Source organism: Cetorhinus maximus, chromosome 15, assembly GCF_964194155.1.
Source record: "Cetorhinus maximus chromosome 15, sCetMax3.hap1.1, whole genome shotgun sequence".
In the NCBI taxonomy this organism is placed as follows: domain Eukaryota; kingdom Metazoa; phylum Chordata; class Chondrichthyes; order Lamniformes; family Cetorhinidae; genus Cetorhinus; species Cetorhinus maximus.
Genome location: NC_135893.1, coordinates 71365383 through 71388604, shown reverse-complemented (window position 1 = coordinate 71388604; position 23222 = coordinate 71365383). Strand labels below are relative to the sequence as shown.

Genomic DNA, 23222 nt, shown 5'->3' with positions numbered 1-23222 from the left:
GCTTTTACTAGTTCTTCTTCTTATATGTTCTCAAATTGTTTTTCAACGAAATGTTCAAATAAATAGAAGTACCATAATTCGGACTCAGCATCGAGTCTGTAACGACAGACTTAATTTGCCTTTATTATATGTGCTATTTAAAAAAAATCTTTTGGCCAATTTTCTCTGCTGCACTCTTCTCTTGAAGGCATCAATACCTCCTGGAGTGTGGTCCCACTGGCACTGTGCGCTGTCTCTATGCTGTTCAAGTGATCATCATTTATACAAGAGGCTGGACAGTGAGCATCACTGAGCTATTCATCATAACTCACATCCAATTTAAGAAATGCCGCTGGATAGCAAATTAGGAGCAGGAACCCAGAACAATTTTTCCTCCCTGATCCAAGGACACCAAGACTAACTGCAGTCCCTTCATTAATCCAGGACAGGATGAGGATTGAAACTTGAACCTTTCTTGCCTGGCTCGAAGTCTCACTGAATAAACACAGTAAACCATAATGCTTAATTTTACATTTTTTTAAAAAAGATTTTGGTATGCAAGCCTCTACAGGTGCACATTAGATTGATGTGATAGACACATTTATTATATATACACATACATACACACAACACAGACATGCATACCTACACAAACAGATATCATAATTTGTAAGGCTCTAGGTCACAAGTACAATGCCAATTTATAATGCTCAACACTGGTTGAGACTGTTGCTCAGTCTCCTCTAATATTTGGTGCAATTTTTTACATTTTCTTTTGCACTGTAGGACTGGTGCATTGCAACACACTGGGATCCCAATGTTTTTCTTTGCAATGCATGGTGAATTCCTTCCTAAATCAATGTGCTTGTCTGACTGTTTTCAGGGTCAGAGCCAACAAAAGCAAGAGAAAAACATGCACACAGCAGAGGAAAGAGAGAGGAGAAAAATAAACCCGAGTGGCTTTGGAGACTGGGAACTGGAGTGACTGAGCTTAGTGTTCAGTAAAGATGCAGAGGGGCCAATATAATATGATAGCCTGCTTTTTGGGTGGAAAAAAAGAAAATGCGTGTTTTTGGTCATTGGATAGTGCAGCACTCCTTCAGACCCGACCTCTTTATGGCCTCCCTCACCCACTCCACATGCTGAAAGCAGTGAACCCTGCAGAATTATTTCTGATACATGTACTCAATGAGGAAAATAACATCCTCTCTTCCATTTGATTTTTTATTACTTTCTCAGTGTGATCATGTGTTTCAGTAGATTAATATACCCCAATTGAGCTGCAACAATTGCTTCAATGATTCTGCTCCAAAATCATCTGGAATCTACAATAAGCTGCTGGCTCGCTTCACTGCACAGAAATGAATAACCAAAAATGATTAGAAAATTGTGAAAGTCTGTCGCATTCAAACAAAGATTAGCACTCGAACAGTTAAAAATACTCCATTTTTTGCTGGCTAACATATCACTACAAATGCACATTGCTGGTGACAGCTGGTGCTCTCTGATTGGACGCAGTTCATGTGGCAGTGGGAGCTCAGCTGAAGGGCAAAGGTCAAACTTCCAGCCACTGCTCCTCGGAGAACCAATGCATAACTATAAACATGTGGAGGGTTGCTATAGCAAACATTATGGCCAATAACATAAGACTGATGTTAACCTCATTTATTGTACTCAAAGGCTACACTGGTAATTGGATGAAAGCCAGTATTGGCAGACAGTTTTAATTCATATTATACCTAGCAAAGAATCTATATTTCTTCAGTAAAACAGAGACAGTACTCACCCAATATTCTACTTCACCTCTCAATAAGCTTCAAATGAGATATAAAACTTTCCATTATTTAATTTTGCTGATTGCTATCTTGCACTGTTAAGTCAGTCACATGTGAACTTTAACAATTAGTATCAGGAGACCATTTTTTAACAGAAAAGCTATCACCGAAAACAGTACTCTTCACTCGCCTAATATCCACCCACTTTCCAGCAGCGGTCGTTGAACAGCATTGAGCGTGAACCTTGGTTGACTACTGGCTGAAGATAGGACTGTCAGCACTTCCAGGATTGCCCAGGAGTCTCTAGGAATTAAAGATTCATCTCTAGGACAATGCTACGAACAATTGGGAGGAAAATCACAGGAGCATTAAAACAAAGGGGATTGGAGTACAAAAATAAAGTCTTGCTACAATTGTACAAGGCTTTGGTGAGATTACTGGATTACTGTGAGCAATGTTGGTCTCCATATCTGAGGAAAGATGTACTTGCCTCAGAGGCAGTCTAGCAAAGGTTCACTAGATTGGTCCCTGGAATGAGATGGTTGTCCTATGATGAGAGACTTAGTAAATAGGGTCTTTATTCTCTGGCGTTTAGAAGAATGAGAGGTGATCTCATCAAAACATACAAGATTCTGAAGGGGCTTGACTGGATAGACATAAGGGTTTCTCCTGGCTGGGGAATCTAGAACATGGGGCACAGTCTCAGGATAAGGGGTCGATCATTTAGGACAGAGATGAGGAGAGATTTCTTCACTCAAAGGGTTATGAATCTTTGGAATTCTCTACCCCAGAGGGTTGTGGGTGCTCCATTGTTGAATGCATTTAAGACTAGGGTAGACAAGATTTTTAGTCTCTCACAGAATCAAGGGATATACAGCAGGCAGGAAAGGGGAGCTGAAGCCCAAGATCAGCCTGACCTTACTGAATGATGAAGCAGGCTTGGTGGGCTGTATGGTCTACTGCTGCTTGTATCATTTGCGCTCGTGTGTTTTCACACATTTTCTTTGAATACTTTCTTTACTTAGTTATAAAAAATGCTGGCCATGGGAAAAAAGTTGTTTGATTGATGGTCAAGTATTATCCAACAGGATAATTCGATTGTGATCAATATCACAATTGGAGTAGGAAAGTGGCACATCATGAGGACGGGCCTCCTCGATCCAATCAGAATTGGCAACCGTAAAAAAGGAGACACTGAGGTCAACTGCAAACCGCTGCCTGCACTGTGATCAGCTAAGCACAGATAAAGGATCAATCCAAGGACTCAATCCAGTGTGTACAGCTCTACAGTGCAGGAGATTCATCCATTAACTAATACACTTATAATGGAGTGCTCATAGATTGGGAAACTGGGAAACAGTGGTCAGTCAGACTCAGTTTAGAATGTTTATTTTAGTGAGAGCTCTCGAATTCCAGTGACGCTAGTCATAGAATGACAAACATGCTGACAATCTTGTATTTTGACTTGCAATTCATGTACGAACAGTGAGAAAAATCAGCCATGAGCTGCTCAATATAGAAGAACCGGGCTGACCACTTTATAAAGTGCACGTATGAACAAAAGGAAACAGGAATGTACACTATAAATTCTGTGCATTTAATAAGGCCTTTTCTTTGTTAATCCCATACCATTCACCACTCATGGTCTAAATGGCTAGGTAGATGACCTGCTCCTGCATGTCTACTTAATAAAGCCACTGGGAAATGACAGAGCATCAGCAAAACATGCTGATTCCTCAAATCCTCTCTCTCTCCCCATCCCCAGCCTCCCCATTTTCCTGTGGGAATGGACCTCCCCAGCAGTGATAAGGAGTACTAAGAAATAATAGGCAAGAATTCAAATTGAACCTTGTGCTCCTACACTTTGGACAAATGGTAAAAATTATTTCATGGCAAACACATTTTTTGAAAGACAGCCAAATGCTGCTAACAGGCTTGAAAATAAAATGAAAGCAATATACGGCTGTGTTCCTAACATGGATAACTATTGTACGCAGCACCATGGGGCAACTTCCTGAGGTACCTTAGTGGACTGGGAAACCATATTGCCTTCCAATAAGCAGCATAGTACCTGGACAGTAATAGGAAACACCTCGACAACTGGCATTAATCAAATGGATCACAAATGATATACAATGCTGTTAGTTTACTGGGTAACATACCTTTAGTCATAAACAGCAATTTAGCCATGTGAGTAATGAAGCTTTTATGTAATCGACACAATTTCAACATACCTGATATGATCAATGTTTCAGGTCAATGAACTTCCATCAGAACTGGTCATTCATCTGAAATGTTAACTCTGTTTCTCTCTCTACAAATGCTGCCTGATCTGCTGAGTATCTCCAGCATTTTCTAATTCAGATTTCTAGCATCTGCAGTGTTTTGCTTTTGCACTTTATATGGCACTTTTACGACAGCAGTAAAAGATTTGACAAATACTACTGGACTACCACGCTTTTAATGTAAGCAAGAATTTGTTTTGCATCTTATAAAGCAGCTGTTTGCCCATTTTAAGAATGGGAAAAAGGAAAAGAAACCCTACAAAAGATTCTGGGATTTTACTTAACATTTCCCCCAGGTGTGTCCTGCAGTGAGGAGCCAGCAGGATGACAGAGAGCACCAGGCAGGGAATGTGCAGTGTGGGGGCAGGAAGGTGCTCGGAGGCAGTGACAGCTCAAACCAGCCCCGCCTCCTCGACAGACACAGGCTCCTGGCATCACCTGAACCTGAAGAAAGTGGCATGTGATTAAAGTTTCCACTTTTACTTTGAGTATTATTAATTTTGAGTTTTAAAGCTCCTTGATACTGCAGTATCATTTTCAACTATCTTGAACTGGTATGGGCCCATGAGCTGTGGGCTGAACAGGGAGTGCATTTGAATCAAGCCTATTTTTAAATCAAACAGTATCGGGAGATGAGTGTTTTTCACTCCCTTTGATTTGAAACATCTGTATGTCCAAAGCCAACCTAACTTTACAGCCGTGCTGTAAATGGCATACTTGATGCACAGACAGGAAATCAGACTGTTTTGCAATATTTCTTTACAAAGTAGGTGAGGCAGATTTAGTACTGATCACAACTAGCTGATCAGTATGCCTTCCGATTTAAAATGACCAATTGTCACAGCTTACATTGCTTCCTCAACCCAAGATAACGACTATAGCATTTTGCATTGTTCCCCGTGCTGCACCCTTCAAGCTATGCTACAAGGCTCAGTTCAAAACTGCTTGAGCTGAGTCATGCACTTCCTCCCTTCCCCCTACAGCTTCAGCTCTCAACCACTCCTCTCCTCCCATGCTTTCTCAAACCTAGTCATACCTTCAGTAAGCACTATCAGGCCATATAAGGAAGAAATTATTTGCTGCAATTTTGGTCAGGGGTGGAGTCTGATTTTGCAACTGAAAGGCTTTTGCATTGTGCAGATCTTTGCACCTCCCTTCACAATAGAAGCCATGGCTCGTGTTAATTTCTACTACTTATTAACTTACATACTATGAATATATAGCTTGTTCATAAGGGACCCCTAGAGTAGTTTTACAATGACACAAATCAAGTGGCTATAGGTATTTGACGATTACCCTTTACAAACATATACATGAATGCTGGGAGTGCTAGTCAGAAGTTGAGAATATTCAAAGATTAAAGAGAGGGAAATATCCTAGTGCTCACAAGTTTGTATGCATAAGGAAATTGTTGTAATATTTAGTTTAATTTTAGGAATTTTTATTTTTGATATCAGCAAAGTTGGCTGTTCACCTCAGTTAATAAATTGATCAGCAGTGCTTTTCTTGTGAAAACACATTGTTGTAAATTGTGGTTACAGATACATTGATCACATATCACAAGTAAACCTGTTCCTAATGCAATACAACTAAAGGGGCGCAGGCAAAAAACAGGTTCCTTGGTACCAATTCACTCCTCATCAATTTCTCTTTGTTATCAAAGGTAGGAACATAGGAACAGAGGATGGCTGTTTCTTGCGTGCGTAGAGTCATCTGTTGTTCTAACGTGCTAGTGGAGCCAGATTGCAGACCTGCATGACTTTTCACAGTACGGGAAAGGACAAACTGTCTGATTTGTTGGGACTGCTCGGTCTTTCTACAGCTTCTAAAGCTTTGTCCTTAGCTGCTTGTATTCTTTGCTATTCGAAGGAGGGAACAAGAGCACTACTTGAGATGGCTTCCTAGATTGTTCTTTCTAGTGCCTTTTTCTCCAAGTCTGTTGTGGACACTCCACATTTCCTGACGTTTGGCTTCCAGTAGTCCTTGAACCTTAATCTTGGGCTACCTTGCAGGTGGTGTTCAAGTTTTAGTTGCGAATACATGACTGCCTTAGGGATTTTATTGTCAATCATAAGCACTACATGTCCACTCCATCTGAGCTGAGCTTTAATTCCAAACAATTCTGCTCTTCAGTGCCTCAGCATTGCGCACTACTTCCTTTCATTTGATGTCCACCATGTTCTAGCTGCATCTCATGCGGAACCTGACCAACTGCAAGCTTTGTTGTAAAGTTGATACCTCGTTTCTTTCAGAGTCTCTTGCATAAACAGGCAAAAGCTGAGCATGCTCTAAGAATCCTATCTGCCATATTGCCATCAATGCAGACATTTCTGGAGATTGTGCTTCTGAGACAGCCTTCAGAATTGTGCCATTGATGGTTATAGTAGGTGGGATATAGTCAGAATTTAGTGGTGGTTGGTGGAGTATCTCTGTCTTTCTTGAGTTGATGGTTAGCCCATATTTGTCAACTGCTTTTGAGAAACAGTCCATGATTATTTGAAGATCATGCTTACAGTGTGGCATGAGGAGACGTCATTGACAAACAGCAACTACCGTATCATCATCTCTGAAACCTTAATTGAGGATTTCAGTTAGCTCAGGACAAAGAGATTATCATCTGTTCTGAATTGAATGTGTCTTCCATCAGCATTTCCATCTTCAGTCTTATCAGTTACAATAAACCCCAGAAGTTAACACTTCCTTGGCACATGTGTCAGCGAGATCAGGAATAGAAGAATAGGCCAGATGAATGCTTGGCTGAAGAGATGGTGTAGGAGGGAGGGATTTAGATTCCTGAGGCATTAGGACCGATTCTGGGGAAGATGGGATCTGTACAAGCTGGACAGGTTGCACCCCAGCAGGACCAGGGCTAATATCCAGGGGTATTTGTTAGTACTGTGGGGGAGGGTTTAAATTAGATTGGCAGGGGGATGGGAACCTGAACAGGGAGACACAAGAGAGGGAAACAAAGATAGGAATGAAAGAAAAAAAAGTCAAAAGCAAAAGTGGCAAGGGAAACAAAGGCTGGCAGCAAATAGGGCCATTGTGGAAAAAATGTGGAAAAATGTTAAAAAGACAAGTCTAAAGGCACTGTATCTGAATGCATGGAGCACTCACAATAAGGTAGACAAATTAACAGCACAAATAGGTGTTAGCAGGTACGATATGGTTGCGTATACAGAGATATGATTGTGAATACGAAGACATGGCTGCAGGGTCACCAGGGCTGGGAATTGAATATCCAAGGGTACTCAATATTTAGGAAGGACAGACAAAAAGGAAAAGGAGGTGGGGTGGTGTTGTTAGTCAAGGATGAAATCAGTACAATAGTGAGCGAGGATATTGTTTCGGAAAATCTAGGTGCAGAATCAGTTTGGGTGGAGCTAAGAAGCAACAAGAGGTGGAAAACATTAGTGGGAGTTGTCTATAGGCCTCCAAACAGTAGTGCTAAGGTAGGGGATGCCATTAAACAGGAAATTAGAGATGCATGTAACAAGGGTACTACAGTAATCATGGGTAGCTTTAATCTACATATAGAACCAAATTAGCAATAATACTGTGGCAGATGAATTCCTGGAGTGTGTACGAGATGGATTTTTAGACCAGTATGTCAAGAAAGCGACTAGGGAACAGGCTATCCTAGATTTGGTATTGTGCAATGAGAAGGGGTAATTAATCATCTTATTATGCGGGGTCCTTTAGGGAATAGTGACCCTAACATGATAGAATTCTTCATTAGTGAAGCAGTCCAATCTGAAATTCGGTCTTAAATTTAAACAAAGGAAACTACAAAGGTATGAGGCGTGAGTTGGCCAAGGTAGATTGGGGAACTTCATTAAAAGGATAGGCAATGGCTAATATTTAAGGAACGAATGTATGCATTGCACCTGTTATACATTCCTTTCTGGTGCAAAAACACAACAGGAAAAGTGGCCCAGCCATGGCTAACAAAAGAAATTAAGGATAGTATTAGATCCAAAGTGGAGTCATATAAAGTTGCTAGAAAAGTAACAAAGTCTCAGGATTGGGAGCAGTTTAGAATTCAGCAAAGGAAGACCAAGAGATTGATTAAGAGGGGCAAAATAGAGTATGGGAGTAAACTTGCAAGGAATATAAAAGTAGACTGTAAAAGCTTCTATAAGAATGCAAAAAGAAAAGGATTAGTGAAGACAAACGTAGGTCCCTTACAGTCCAAAACGGGAGAATTTACAATAGAGAACAAGGAAATGGCAGAGGAACTAAACAACTACTTTAGTTCTATCTTCACAGAGGAAGACACAAATAATTTCCCAGAAATGCTAGGGCACCAAGGGTTGAGTGAGAAGGAGGAGTTGAAGGGAATTAGTTTTACTAAAAAAACAGTTCTGGAGAAATTAATGGGACTGGAAGCAAAAACATCCCCAAGGCCTGATAATCTACATCCCAGGGTACTAAAAGGTGGCAGCCATGGAAATAATGGATGCGTTGGTAGCCATCTTCGAAAATTCTGTAGATCCTGGAGCCCCGGCAGATTGGAGAGTGGCAAATCCAACCCCACTATTTAAAAAGGAGTGAAGGAGAAAACAGTGAATTACAGACTGGTTAGCCTAACATCAGTAGTAGGAAAAATGTTAGACTCTATTATAAAGGGTGTAGTAACAGGAAACTTAGAAAATATCAATGGGATTAGACAAAGGGAAATCATGTTTGACAAACCTACTGGAGTTTTTTGAGGACTCAACTAGCAGAACAGATAAGGGAGAACCAGTGGATGTGGTGTAGTTGGATCTTCGGAAAGCTTTTGATAAAGTCCCACATAGGAGGTTAGTGTGTAAAATTAAAGCACATGGGATTGGGGGTAATATGTTAGCATGGATTGAGAATTGGTTAGCAGACAGGAAACAGAAAATAGGAATAAACAGGATCTTTTTCAGAGTGGCAAGCAGTGACTAGTGGGGTATCGCAGGCATCAGTGCTTGGGCCCCAGCTATTCAAAATATGTATCAATGATTTGAATGAGGGAACCAAATGTAATATTTCTAAGTTGGCTGACAACATGAAACTTGGTGGGAATGTGAGTAGTGAGGAGGGTGTTGAGACTTCAAGGTGATTTAAACATTGCAGATGCAGTATAACGTGGATAAGTATGAAGCTATTCACTTCAGTAGAAAAAGCAGAATGGCAGGGAACATTATTTAAATAGTGGTAGATTGGGAAATGTTGATGTATTAAGGGACCTGGGTGTCCTTGTACAGCAATCACTGAAAGCAAGCATGCAGGTGCAGCAAGCAGTTAAGGAGGCCAATGATGCGTTGGCCTTCATTGCGAGAAGACTTGAATACAGGAGCAAGAATGTCTTACTGCAGCTGTACAGGGCCTTGGTGAGACCACACCTGGAGTATTATGTGCAGTTTTGGTCTCCTTACCTAAGGAAGGATATACTTGCCATAAAGGGAGTGCAGCCGAAGGTTCACCAGCCTGATTCCTCCTGGGATGGCAGGATTGTCGTATGAGGAGAGATTGGGCCAACTAGACCTGTATTCACTGGAGTTTAGAAGAATGAGAGGGGATCTCATTGAAACGTATAAAATTCTGACATGCATGGACAGACTGGACGCAGGGATGACGTTTCCTCTTGCTGGGGGGCGGTCTAGAACAAGGGTCACAGTCTTAGGATACGGGGTAGGCCATTTAGGGCTGAGAGGAGGATAAACTTCTTCACTCAAAGGGTAGGGAACCTGTGGAATTCTCTACCACAGAAGGCTGTGGAGGTCAAGTCACTGAATATATTTAAGAAAGAAACAGATAGATTTCAGAACTCTGAAGGCGTCAAGTGGAATGGGGAGAGAGCAGGAGTATGGCATTGAGATAGAAGATCCTATTGAATGGCAGAGCAGGCTCAAAGGGCTGAACAACCTACTCCTGCTCCTATTTTCTATGTTTGCTACATGAGATGCTCCCAACTACTGACTATTCACTAAAACTGCATATAGGAAAGCTGAAATTTGTCTTGCTTCATTACAGGAATGGCTTGGCTGAGTACAGAGTTGATCTAGAGAGTGTGGTGAACCTTGTTCATGAAAGGAAAAAAGTACAAGATGAAAAAGAACTTGCAACTAAGAGAAGATACAGATCGATCGTGTTCTAATTGAATGGCGGAATAGGCTTCAGGTGCTGAATAGCCTAATTAAATTCCTGATTGCCAACAGAGATTAAGAAACCATTTTTCTTTTCCCACTTAGTATGACTTGCATCAAATGCACCAATGCTTCAATATTTCTTTTCGTTTTAAGTGTGAAAATAAAGGGAAAGTTTAAAATAAAAATTCCTTGGATAATTCTGGTTGAAATCGACAAGTGCAACAACTGAATATACTGCTTTTACTTTTTTTGCTAACAAGAATGCTGCAGACTTTACACAAAAATGGAAGACTTTCTTCTTTCAGTTCTAGAATGAGCTAAGAATTATTGTAAAGAAAATTATTTAAATTTGACTGCAATTTTATGGATGCCTGTAGAGCAACCAGCATTTCAGTTTTTAAAAGCCCTCTCCAACTTCACCAGACAGGAAGTCATTTTAACTTTTTAGTTTATTATACTGGTCACATAACTCACTTCAATGTTCAGGGGTCTAAATTGCTCTTGTTGACAACATATTTGTGTTCAACAGCAGAGGATTGAAGATTAACCTTGTCTGTTCCCAATGCCCACCTGCATTCCAGATTGACAACAAGGCAAGGCACCTTTGGATAGTTGGGGTTAAAGTCTACCTGACCTTCATTTATAATCAGGGCATATCTCCCCATATCTCTGCTGTACCGATGTGAACTCTTGTCTATTCACGCATGCATTTTGGCTGCCACTCCTGACCCAAACCAATTCCTTCCATCTCCCTTTGTTTTCTCATAGAATCTTTTAGACCTTTCTCTCCTCCACTTTGTCATCATCTTTCATTTACCTGCTCTCAGATACTTTGACCCACCTAGTCTCTACCTCAATCCATCACTACTCTTCTTCCACCATTCCAAGCTTAAATCCCCCTCAAACTAGCCCAAGCTACCCATAGTGCCTCTCTTGGTATTCTACAAAGGGCTCACTTGAGACACCCATCAATTTATAAGCAGCAACACCTATACCGCACCCTCCTCCCACCAACTGCCCACGCAGCATACCAACTGCAGGATATCTCCCGTCCTACTCACTCCACCCAACACTTCCTGCTTGGATTCAGTCGGTGGATCAACAATCACCAGCCCTCTTCACATTTCTTTCCAAAATGTTTGTTCTTTTGCCATCCACCTTATTGTAAATGACTGCATTGTCATCTTTGACAGATATTTGGCTCATGGGTAGTGAGACCTTGCTCCTCACCAAAGCCTAGTCCACACCTCTCAAACTCCATTTTAATCCCTTTAGGCAGGTTTCTGTCCTCCCCAGCACCTAAACAGCTTTAACTAAAGTCACAAACAACATTCCCTGTGGCTGCTACTAAAGTGTTCGGTACAGCCTTTGCAAAGGTTAACTACACCATCCTCTTTTAAAGTTTATTCTCCACTATCCAGTTTGGTGAAACTTTCCTTGCTTGTACTGTTATTTATTTGATTACAGTAAGAGGTTTGCCGCCAACTCTTACACGATCAGTTCTAAAGGTCTATCTTTGTCTCCCTGTTCTCCCACATTTACATCCTGCGCCCCCCCAGTGACATCATCCATGGACATGGGGTCAGCTTCCATATATCTGTTGACAACACTCATCTCTAAATCTCCATCAGCTCTTTTAAATCTTCCAATGCTTGTCCAAAATCCAGTCTTGTATAAGCCCCAATTTCTTCCAGCTAAATATTGGGAAGACTGAAACCATTACCCTTCCTGTTATTCCAGCCCTCTCTCAGTCACTATCGCCTGGTGATTCAGACTCTCCATCCATCTGCATATCATCTACTTCTGGTTTCACCTTAATCCATTTCCCAACATTTATTTCTGAAAAAAGAAAATGGAGTGGAGCCTATTTACAGTGAGGAAAGAATTCACTTTAACCAAATTGCCACTTTTACAACAACAATGCCATCGTGCATGAAATCTCCAAAAGTTCATGTGTAGCATTAATGTGCTGATCATTATCTCCATTTATTCAGATCATCTGTTTTGGCATATCATATAAATTGTGGAGTTCTTTTCGTAAAATTTGAATTTGTTAATATGATTGCTTTACCTACAGTGATCTTACCTTTCATTTATATATGAGCCTCATTGGAGATCACAATTTTGTAGCCTTCATAGCCACGTTTCAAAATTTGTGAATCTAACAGTTGGAATGTAGCAAGGACACTGCAATTCTAAAAGCGAATTATCACTAGACTTCCTGTCAATTTCATTAGGTAGAGAACCAGTATGGACAACCAAGAACTACAGGAGGGAGGGAGAAAAAAAGGTTTGTGATTTTAGTGACATTTTCAATTTCTGTAGTTTAAGCATATTCAAATTTGATATTAAACACTAGAAGCTTCCACAATGGGTGCTTTTTCAAGTGCTCAAACCATTGTGGAATGAGGTCTGTAATGGGTTACCTAATCTCAGTTGGAGTAACGGAATGGTTTAATTGGAGTCAGCATCTTTAGGCATGGGAGAGCGTGAAAAAAAAATCACCTAATGTTCCTCACTGTCCAATAATGGTGGAACGTGTGCCAACAGGATGTTGTGCCATGATGAGATTCAACTTGGCTGTGATGTCCCTACAGTCAATCAAAGCACATTGTCTCAGCATATGTCAAGAGCTGAAGTAGATATTGACAACTCACACCCAAGGAACTCACCCTAGGATGAGGCAACGCCATCTGAAGAGGAATGGGTAAACTAATGCCCATTAATGTGTATTTTTCAAGAATAATCTGGAGTCTGACAAGCGGTGAATGGTTAATAAAATGATACATCTAATTCTACCGAAACTGGGACACATGTCAACTTAAAGGAAACTTGAGTGTGGATAACATTCTGAAAAAGAAGCCTTGCATCACACTACTGACCTGTATTGGCCTTGCAGCTACAATTCATTTATATATTATCACATCTCAAAAGTGATCTCATAGGGAGGAAAAAATTGTACTATTGATTCTGATGATTGTCTCAAATATCTGAAGCTAAATTCAAATCAAATATCTCAGATTAGATTCAAATCAGTTAAAAATTAGTGCCACTCGGACAGGAAAACCTACCAACCTGTGACACCATATAAGTAGCCAAATCACTCAATGTTTCTCAGAGCTAGCACAAACCAGCAAGATCAACTAAACTGACATCATTTCACCCATTTTCTTCACATCATGAATCGCTATGTTGTTCCCTCATGTATATACACCTAAGAATTTAGTTTATTCCATAATGCACACAGGTTATAAATCGAGGAAAAGACAACTCATTTGGATTCTTCCCATGACGATTATTCCTGCTTCTCCAGCACGTATGAGCCTCTTGAAATCTCCTCCCCACAGGAAAGTCAAACAGTTGTCTTTTTATCTGAAAAACCCCAACACCTCAGGCGATATCACTCAAAGAAAAAGCACACAGCGTGGCATATCTAATTGTGGATGCCTTAGATTAGCAATAATCATATACTCTGCAGTTTATAAATGTCTCAGGATAAAAATGCAGATTCAGGGACTGTGCTCTTCTCAAGCATGTGGTTTGCTAGAGAACAGAGTTGCCTCTTTTGTTCAGCATCTGCCTACTTCCAAGGATCAAAGAGACAATAAATCTAAGAGTGACATTTTTTAAAAAGTCTACATATTAGCCTGCCAAGTGGTACAGCTGTGTGTTCTCTCCTTTAAATCTGCCTTTATACTCCTCTCCTTAAAAAATCAACCCTTAACCCCAGCGTCCTTGCAAACTACCGCCCCATCTCCAAACTCCCTATCCTCCCCAAAGTCCTTGAAAGAGTTGTCAGCTCCCAAATTTGTGCCTATCTTTCCCAGAACTCAATGTTTTCTGTCCCTGCCACAGTACTGCTCCTATCAAGGTCATAAATGACATACTATGCGACTGTGAAAGGCTAACTATCTTGACCTGTCTGCAGCCTTTGACATGGTTGACCACACCATCCTCCTCCAACATCCAGCTGGGTGGGACTGCATTCACCTGGTTCCACTCTTTATCAATCTAATCATAGCGGAGAACCACCACTAATGGCTTCTCTTGTCATTCTCACAAAGTTAGCTCGGATTTCCCCAAAGGAAAAATCCTTGGGCCTCTCGTATTTTGCATCTATATGCTGCCCGTCAGGTCACCATCTGAAAACATGCTAGTTTCCACATGTACGCTGACAGCACCCAGCTCTACTTTTTCACCACCTCTCTCGATCCCCACACTATGTCTAGATTATCAGACAGTTTATCTGACATCCAGTACTAGACAAGGAATTTAACTCATTAAATATTGAGAAGACTGAAGCCATTGTCTTTTGTCCCCACCTCAAAATCCACTCCCTCGCCACCAATTCCACCCCTCTCCTTTGCAACTGACTGAAGCTCAACCAGATTGCTCCCAACATTGCCGTCATGTGGCCCCAAGATAAACTTCTGAACATATCCATGCTTTCACTATAACCACCTATTTCCACCTTTGTAACCTTGCCCGTCTCCGTCCCTGCATCAGCTTTGTTGCTGAAACTCTCATTCATGCCTTTTGTTACCTCCAGACTTGACTATTCCAATGTACTCCTGGCAGGCCTCCCACATTCTAGCCTCCGCAAAAACTTGGCCATCCAAAGCTCTGCTGCATTTGTCCTAACTCGCACCAAAAGCCATTCACCCACTATCTCTCTATCTGCTGACCTACACTTGCTCCTTAAACAATGCCTCGTTTTTAAAATTCTCCATTTTTAAATCCCTCCAAGGCCTGGCCCCTTCCTATTTCTGTAATCTTTACCAACTCTACAAACATCCCCAGCCTCACTGAGAAGATATCTGCACTCCCCTAATTCCGGCTTTGAGCATCCCCGATTTTAACCACTCCACCTTTGGTGGCTGTGCCTTCAGCAGCCTCGGCCCTAAGCTCTGTAATTCCCTTCCTAAACCTCTCTGTCTCAATTTTCTCCTTTAAGACCCTTCTTAAAACATAAATCTTTAACCAATCTTTTGGTCAGCGACCCTAATACACCCTTTTCTGGCTCAGGGTCCTATTTTGTTTTATAATGTCTCTTTGTAGGGTGGCTTGGGATGTTCGATGACATTAAAGGAAGGGATGATATATATTCACAAGCTGTTGCTGTTCCAAATCAGTTCAGCAAAGCCCTATGGTGCTCTCTCCCAGTATGTAAAGTGCAGAGAGATAATGAAGAATTATATACGATGAGATTATGGTCAGTTTCTCACCAAAATTTATTTGGTGGTTTGTACCTTTCCCATCAGGATGTCCCCCTTTTCTAAAGCTGTTTGCAATTCAGACCTGTTAGATGTAAGCAAGCTATTAACTTCCTCCGTTGTTTCATGCATGTTTCCTGCTAAGCTAACAGAAAATATCCTGCTACAAATGAGGAAATGTTCAGCTATCCCTCATAGTTCTGTCCATTTTTGGCTAAGTTATAAGTGTGGCTAAGTTTACAACATGTCTGGTTGGAAATCTCCAAATTTGGCTAAAACCCAGTACCAAAAGTGGCGCACCTTAATAGTATGGCATGAAAACTAAGCATACTAGCACACTCTAGTCACAGAGATCCTCAGTTTGATAATTAGTCTTTGTAATGCATTGCATGCATTGTTAATGTGGTTCTACAACATCTTACAGACCAACCTGCACATGCCCTAAAACCTGTGTTTTAAGAAGGGGGCCTTGTGTAAACTAACCACAAGGGCACACTAGTGTCTGGTGCAAATAGATTCCATCCTAGATTGACACCACAAGCAAGGACAGCTGAGATGTCAGCCAGCAATGAAGCAGGATCTTAACTGCTATGCAACTGGGTGGCTTGCCAGGAAAGTTCTTTTTGCAGGCAATCCTACCATGAAATACTAATGAGAAATGTATGGAAGCACAGGGTCACCACTGCAGCAAAAACCGACACCACACACATCAGTTGTCTGACCATCAGCTGTTGTGATGACTTGAATGCAAGATAATAATGAGAATTTAATACACAAAGTGGGGAACAGTTTTAATAGCTTATCCTGTTTAACTATGGCATTTAACATCTAACTTTCATTGATCTGCCAAACAATCAGAAGCTGGCTGCTGGTGCGTCAGCACTATTCCCGACATCATATAGATGCAGTTTCCATGACGATGTCTCCCAGCTGATTGAACAATCACACTTGCGGCATGAAGAGCCAGCGGGGTGGCACACATTTTTTTTTTAAAAAAGAGCTCAAGAACTCATGTACAGTTCATTTTAATCCTTAACCAAATCAGAATTTAGAAATTATGAAAGCAAATAGGGAAATGGCAGGGTTGGGGGAGAGAATAAGTGCAGGTTAACATGCTTAATTTGAATGTTGCACCATCATTCAATTGTCATTCTAGGCATGTAAGAGACGTCAGAGGAGAAACTCATCATTTCTTATCTAGGTCTTAAATGGCACAATATGCAAAATAAACCCAGCTTTAATCAGAAGAAACAAATACCTGAATCTAAAATACTCAATGCATATGAAAATGGAAAGACACCTTACTGAAACACAAGCTTCATTTTAACCTTGACTATGTGCCACATTGTTAGTTCCTTGACAAGTTCAGATCACAGGTCTATAAAATTATGCGTGTGTGCATGCGCATACATATTATATATATATATAGTTCTAATTACATTTTTACCTATTTCAAGGATATAACTTGAATCATTTCAGAACTATCCAAATATTTTCTTGACCTATGGTTCCTTTACAACCAAAATTTTATAAATTTTTTTGCAGATCCATTTCCTCTGAAGAATTAAAACTGGACTTTTTTTGAAGACAAAAAAAACTCATCTTTCCCCACTCCTGGTTTAATATAACGATTACCATCAATTCATTGTTAATAACAGTGACAGCTATGCAGTGGTGATGCCATGCAGTTTGCACACAGAGACAGCCACCCAGATATATCAGATGCATCATTACCCAATACTGAAACTAGTTCAGAAGAATTTACTGAGATTTATCATAAATGTTGCACATCAACTCAAACTGAAAGCAGGATACTGATCACAAGTTAATCACATTAATACTCAGAACAATGACCTCACAACGTTAAGGTGGCACACTGTTGTCTCACAGTCTGGCTAGCAAACACATTTCACTTTATTACTTAGTAGAACAATGTATATTTCAAACCAGAAGCTAGCAAGAGATCAGGATATCATCAACACAATTCCATAACCATCCTTCTTCAGACGTCAATTGTTTGTTATATGTCAAGTTTGCTTTGATGACAAGTTAAATCATTGCACTATTACTGGGCTGATTCCATGTTAGATTTGAAAGTGAATTATCTCCAGTTTGAATTTATGTTGTGTCTTGTTTCTTGACATTTATTTAAATGACATTGCACAACCATCTTCAGCTGCTTCATCAATGACCTTCTCCCCCTGCCCCCCATCATAAGGTCAGAAGTGGGGATGCTCGCTGATGATCGCACAATGTTCAGTACCATTCACAACTCCTCAGATACTGAGGCAGTCCATGTCCATAGTGCAACAAACCTGGACAGTAAACAAGCTTGGGCTGATTAGTGACAAGTAACATTCATGCCACACAAGTGCCAGACAATGACCATCTCCAACAAAAGAGAGTCTAACCATCTCCCTGTGACATTCAATGGCACTACCTTTGTTGAATCCCTTTGTTATCAACGCCCTGGGGGTTACCATTGAGCAGAAACTGAACTGGACTAGCCATATAAATACTGTGGCTACAAGAGCAGGTCAGGGGCTGCAAATTCTGTGGCAAGTAACTCACCTCCTGATTCCCCAATGCTTGCCCCACTATCTACAAGGCACAATTCAGGAGCGTGATGGAATACTCTCCACCTGTCTGGATGAGTACGGCTCCAACAACACTCAAGAAGCTTGACACCATCCAAGACAAAGCAGCCCACGAGACTGATATGCCATCCACCAACCTAAACATTCACTCCCTCCACCTTTGACGCACAGTGGCAGCAGTGTGAACTATACACAAAATGCACTGTAGCAACTCATCAAGGCTCCTTTGACAGCACCTTCCAAACCCATGAGCTCTACCACCTAGAAGGACAAGGGCAGCAGATGCATGGGACCACCAGCTGCAAGTTCCCCTCCAAGCCACACACCATCGTGACTTAAAACTAAATTGCCAATCTTTCACTGTCACTGGGTCAAAATCTAGGACTCCCTTCCTAACAGCACTGTGGATGTACCTACATCACACGGACTGCAGCGGTTCAAGGTGGCTCACCACCACCCTCCCAACGGCAATTAGGGATGAGCAACAAATACTGGCCTGGCCAGCGATGCCTACATCCCTTGAAATAATAAAAAAATGTTGAATTCAATGGAATGAAGTTATGGTTGGAAGTACAGCTTAAAACTGAACAGTTTTACTGTATGCAACTTTAACAGACAGTGTTTTATGATTAGAGCATTTTGTGAATATGATTTATTATCCATCTTTAGGTTGTCCAGCAGTATTTGTGCTCCCTTGATCCACAATGGGTTAATGTCTGCTGGAGCACAGTAGCTTTGCAGCAGAGCTGTGGGTGTGACTACAAGCCATTCACTGTGCCACTGTCGCCCTCTGATGGCTATTCCTGTACAAGCACAGAGCATGCAATTATTTTTACAAAAAGAACTAGAGTCTCATTTTCACCAGTCACAAGTATCACATTAGTGAAAGATTGTTCGAAACAATACAAATTTTAATCAGTGTTCATATATCTTGTATTTTATGGTGGGCTGCCCTGGAATTGGTCTTGTAATTTGTGTTTAGCGAAAATTAAAATAGAGAAAATAAATCCATTGGAAAGAATGAGCACATCATGTATCTGAAGTGTTCATGGATCATGTGGCGCGACTGCACACTTCTTACTACATGCACATAATGGGTATTTGTAATACACCAAGGCTTTGAAATTAGCTCTTCCATATGTGAACCCAGACATCAAGTGCTGGTACGTCCAAACACAACTGAGCCTAATCCTCCAAACCACTTACTGTCCACTATCAACAAGGGAGGCTAAAGAGTAATAAGGAGCAGAAATTTCTGATCAATCTGTGCCCTTTGCTCGCCCCGGAAGCTGCTTGCATTACTTCCCCTATTTGCATTGTGGAGATCAGTGAATTCAGCAGAGGCTAGGAGGTGGAACAGAACTGGAATCTTACTGTCTGAAATGGCTCCATTTCAAACCAAGCAGTACATTTTCCTACAACGTTGCCAGTGGAGTTTTGGGAGACCACTTTTATGTAGTATTCCAAACAAAGAGAGTGAGACATGCTGGGTGTGATGCTTATTCACTAAGCCAACAAACTCATTGGGTAAATATAAACATCCAATGTTTGTGTCCACTGAGGTGTCAGACTGGGTTTAGTGGTGCTATCCGCAACAGAATCAGAAACATGGCCTAAGCCCCATTTTAGAGATTGAGCATGTATTCAAGGCTATTAATATACACATTGAGGAGCGTTGCTCTGTCAGAGGTTCTAATCTTTGGATGAGATGTTAAACCAAGGCCTCATCCGCTCTTGGGTGAATGTAAAAATTGCTGTAGCACTATTCTTAATGCAGCAGGGTAGTTCCTCCAGTCTCATCTTCAATATTTATCCCTCAGCCTACAATAATGAAAGCAAATTATCTGGTCATTATCACAATGCTGCTTGTTGGGCCATACACTGTGCAATTGGCTGCTGCATTCCCTACATTATAACAATGACAGCACCTCAAAGAAATACTCCACTGGCTATAAAGCATTTTGGGACATAAAATCAAGAAAGATGCTATTTGAATGCAAGATTTGTTTTAAACAAATGCACAAGCCAGCCTGTATAGTGTGCAAATGTTGTGATACAGTTAAACCACAGTAAACAATTCTAATTTTTTATTTGTGGAAGTTGGCAGTTAATTTTCTAAGTGAGATTTTCTAATATTTAGAAATATCAGGTACAACTGAAACTGGTTTTATGCTGTCCAAATATGGGGTGAAAAAGTCTATTTCCCTAAATGTTACCTATTGCCCGAAACAACACAGTCCGTTAATTCTTTAGTGCAGACGATCAAATGGGCAAGGGCTTTTGAAGTCTTTACACAATAAAATGAACTCCAATCTTTACTTCATCCTGTTTATGCATTATCAAACTGCATTGTATTTCATAGTTCCACCTCTGCATCTCTCATCTTGAAGATAGACACTATGCTTTAGTGTCTACTTGAAGTTCATATCTTCAGTTTTTTTTTCAAAATCAAAAGTCTTTTTTTAAAAAACAGTGCTTCTCAGAAATGTCCTTAATTAGGACCCAGGAGATGGAGAAGATGGGGAATTTAAACACAAATTCCTCTCTGCCCCACTATCCAAGGACAGTGTCATATGTACACACATTTGTGTGTGAGGGGAAAAGAATCAGAGAAGAAAAAAAAATGTTACTGCTCCACAGATAACTTTTAAAAATTCATTTATGGGATGTAGGCGTTGCTGGCTAGGCCAGCATTTATTGCCCTTAAGGTGGCGGTGTGCTGCCTTCTTGAGCCCATGTGTCGTACACCCACAGTGCTGTTAGGAAGGGTGTTCCTGGATTTTGACTCAGCGACAGTGAAGAAGTGGCAATATATTTCCAAGTCAGGATGGTGTGTGATTTGGAGGGGAACTTGCAGGTGGTGCTATTCTCATGCATCTGCTGCCCTCGTCCTTCTAGGTAGTAGAGGTCGCAGGTTTGGAAGGTGTTTTCGAAGGAAAGCATGGAATTTTTACAATACAAAAACATGGCATTCGGTCCAATAGATCTATGCTGGTGTTTATGTTCCACACAAACCTTCCCCCATACTACTTTATCTCATCCTATCAAATATCCTTCTACTTTCACTTACTTACCTAGTTTCCTGATACACACCTGTGCAATTCACCTCAACAGCTGTGGCAACAAGTTTCATATTCTAACCGCTCTGAGTAAAGACGTTTCTATTGAATTCCTTATTGTATTTATTAGCGATCATCTTATACTTTTGCCCACTGGTTTTGGACTCCCCCACAAATGGAAGCATCAATATATTAATTATCTACAGATTCAGGTTTTCAAATAGTTAACTAAATAAATGACCATTTATGAGGGAAATAATAAAAAAGGACACATGGCAGGTTAGAAATGAGAAGAAAACACCCTGATCTAGATGGTTAGGAGTCTGGTCTTATCTATAAAAAAACAATTGGGCCTTCAACGTCAGGAAACAATCATGAACAACAAGGAGCAGGATTAGAAAAATCCTGGGTGTACTGAAGGGTACTACCAATATGCAAAATGATGGTGTGTCAGTTTTTGGCTTTGCAAAGCATCCTTTAACAATAGAAATAAACCTCAGATGAGTCTATTTAAAGCAAATCAGTGCATGCCACCATCAATAATATGGAAACTGGATTATGTTGAGCAGTCTGAATTATTCCCTGGATTCTGATACATTTCTGTTAAATTTTCAGAACCCAATTATGTGTGGTTAAAGGGAAAGTTGAGCTCATCTAGTAGCTTGTGTTCAGTGCCATCAACAAAATCCGGAAGACGTGAAAAAAAGTAGCATTCTTGTTAACTAATTTTGCTCAAACGTGCTTGTGCAATCTGGCATGGCACTTGGAAGATAAGAAGAAAATCCTTGTTTTATTGGGTACACAGTTTTACAAAAAATGCCACTCAGAGACTCAGTTAGCTTAACAATGCTGCAACAGCTTGCCAGACTGAGCAAATGCTGCAGGAAGTCTCTAGCAACCTCCTGGGTAATAAAGCATTCAGGGCACGCGTTTAACACACACTCGTCTCTCTTCCTGAGGTGAAGCACTGCAGTGGAAAGTGCTGAGGGGAAAAAAAAAGTGTTACCATGTCACAGCTGTAGAACGCCTGCAAAAACCACATCTACCTTGTAGTAACTGCCTGGCCTTATTTCACTGAATATACAAACGGCTGGATCCAAGCTAGAGGATTGGGGGTGGAATGGCGGAGAGAGGGTAGTAAAGAGAAAACCTTTCAAAAATTCTCTTCAGGGAAATCAAGTCATACTTACAGCTGATTTTGCAGAAACGGCTTTGAGCTGTTTTAATCTACTTCTTATAATTGCACCTCTGTCTTATCTCCATTTTCTTTACTCAAACTCGTGATGACTCCACTATAACCCTAAGACAAGTTTGTTGGAAGATTCTCTCAACTTTGATTGACAACTGAACAATCTCTGGTTGTGATGTAATGTTATGGTGTGAACTGAATCCAAGACATTTAGTTTTGATGATATGCCTTTGTACAGATCCAATTGACATACAATATGGTGGCGAATTGCTGGTTGCTGTAGTTTTGGAAGGGGTAAGATTGGAGCTGAGATTCAAAACAAGATAATGTGATTTTGCCTTTAATTTGATTCTGGCCTTGATCAAAAAAGCAGCAGTGAAATAATTTACTTTGAAATCCAACTAATCCAGTTTTCAGCATTTGGACTAGGCAGCTCTCTTCAACAAACTGCAGGTGACAACTATGGGATAGGAATCAAAGAAGCAGCTGAATCCAAAAACAGACTAAGTGCAGGTTGAAAGGAATTATCTTGCATGGGCCAGTATGATAGTAGGAATCCAAAGGTGAAGCTTCAGAACAGGATGTTCAGTGCAGGAGTGACCCCAATTTGCATGGCCAGAGCAATGCAAAAGAATGAAGGTTGGAGGGTAGGGTGGGTGGGTGGCAGTGCTATAATTTCCACTATTTAGGTAACTGTTGGTGGAGGATGAACAAATGAGGAACACAATCTTTTCTTAATATTAGCAACTCAATCATCGAGTATTCCATGAAATTATAAACTGTCATCCAATATATTTCTCTCAATTTTTTGATTTTTTTCAGAATACAATTTCCTCTGATCACTGTCCAGGGATAGATATATACAGTGGTTCTGGGCACCACATTTAGGAAGGCATTAGAGAGTGTACAGGAAAGGTTCAAGAGAATGGTTCCAGGGGTGAGGAACTTCAGTTATGTAAACAATTTGGAGAAGCTGAGGCTGTTCACCTTGGAGGAGGTTGAGAGG

General features: G+C 40.7%; 1 protein-coding gene across 3 annotated transcripts in view; it reads right to left on the bottom strand.

Moving 5' to 3' along the window:
• The window catches only part of rnf216 (ring finger protein 216), a 187634-nt gene that overhangs the window by 72535 nt on the left and 91877 nt on the right, over positions 1 to 23222 (bottom strand). The window lies entirely within an intron of this gene.